This window comes from Alexandromys fortis, unplaced genomic scaffold (assembly GCF_014885135.2).
Source record: "Alexandromys fortis isolate MF-2015 unplaced genomic scaffold, M_Fortis_MF-2015_v1.1 scaffold_83, whole genome shotgun sequence".
Lineage (NCBI taxonomy): Eukaryota > Metazoa > Chordata > Mammalia > Rodentia > Cricetidae > Alexandromys > Alexandromys fortis.
Window position 1 is genome coordinate 1,607,640 of NW_026068001.1, and position 1,856 is coordinate 1,609,495.

Here is a 1,856-nt window from a genome sequence, read left to right on the forward strand (position 1 = left end):
CTCTTTCTTTCTTTCTTTCTTTCTTTCTTTCTTTCTTTCTTTCTTTCTTTCTTTCTTTCTTTCTTTCTTTCTTTCTCTCTTTCTCTCTTTCTCTCTTTCTCTCTTTCTCTCTTTCTGAGACAGGGTTTTTCTGTGTAGTTTTGGAACCTGCCCTGGCACTGCCGCTGTAGACCAACCAGGCTGGCCTCGAACTCACAGAGCTCCGCCTACCTTTACCTCCCAAGTGCTAGTATTAAAGGCGGCGTGCGCCACCAACCGCCAGGTTGGGGTAAAGCTTCTCTGAGAAGTGACTCAGGAGCTAACACAACACCTGCAGAAAAACGCGCTGGGAATATTGGGAGAAAGTGCTTGGCAGGAAGAAGGAATACTAAATGCAAACAGGTGAGTGGGAAGGAGTTTGGTGAGTACTCAAAGACCTGAAAGATGGACTCTTCATGCGTTTCAAATGTGAGTTTCATCAGGTGGAGGCTCCTATTGTGATGTTCTCTGCTGCCTCCCACTTCCTAGAACAAATCTTGCTCACAGCTGTTTATTAAACCATATTCTTTTTTTTTTTTTTTTTTTTTGCCCAGGTGGGTTCTTATGCAAATAAGGTCAACAGCCTCCCTTTAAGCTGCATCCCCAGCCTGGCTTTCTGTATTAAATTATTTTTAGGAAGGGCCTGGCGGTGTATGCCTTTAATCTCTACATTCAGAAGGCAGATATAGGAGGATCTCTGTGAGTTTGAGGCCAGCCTGGTCTACACAGTGCTTTCCAGGCCAGTCTTAGGTTACGAAGAAAGATCCTGTCTCCCAGGAAAAAAAGCGTGTGTGTGTGCGCGCACAAATTTCTATGGGGTCTTGTCTGGAGGTCAGAGGTTAACTTTAGGTAATTGGGTCCTGCCTTCCACTTCGTAGGTCTTCTTACTGTTTATAACTGCTGTTCTGTGTAGCCCAGGAAGCTGGCATGCTAACTTCTGGGCTAGTCTCCTGTCACAGTCGATCAGGCTAACAAATTCATGCCACAGCATGCAGCTTTTACACAGGTTTGGGAGACTGCTCTTGGGTCATCTCGCCTGTGAGACTAGAGCTTTTGACCCACTGAACCATGTCCCAGCCCCTATTCTGCATTCTTGACAGGCCCATGAAGAGACAGAAATATTCCCGAAGGAGATTTCTTTTTTTGAGTCCCTGGATAGGGATGTGATGGGGGGCCCTATTGTGCAGCAACAACCATTTAAGGTACCCGAGAGCCAAGGAAGGAGGGACAGCTTGAGATGCAGCTCGGTAGTATAGTACTTGCTTGGTGTGTGTGTGATTCTGGGACCGAGGGTTTCACTCGAGCCCCATCACCACAAAAGAAAAAAACGTTACATTAAAATTAAAAGGCAAGCCGGGTGGTGGTGGCGCACGCCTTTAATCCCAGCACTCGGGAGGCAGAAGCAGGTGGATCTCTGTGAGTTCGAGGACAGCCTGGTCTACAGAGCTAGTTCCAGGACAGGCACCAAAACCACAGAGAAACCCTGTCTCGAAAATAAAAACATAAATAAAAAATAAAATTAAAAGGCAAAGCAACAGTCAGTGGAGCTCAAGAGAGTCTTGTGGGGTTGTGGGAAGCTGCCTCTCACGCTACAGTAAACAAGTGTGAGAAAGGAAGGGTTCAAGCAGGCCACTGCTCCACAAGACAGGAGGGAGTGCCAGGCATGGGGGAGGGGCATGTTCATCCTGCTGGATGCTTCCTATGTCCTGTTTTCTTGTGGGCCACAAAGAGGATGTTTAATTTTTAGCAAAGAAACTTGCTTCCTCCGACAGGGCTCAGGGTTTGGGGGGCAGGAGCCAGGCTCTGAATTCCTCATGCCACTGGAACAAGACAGACTG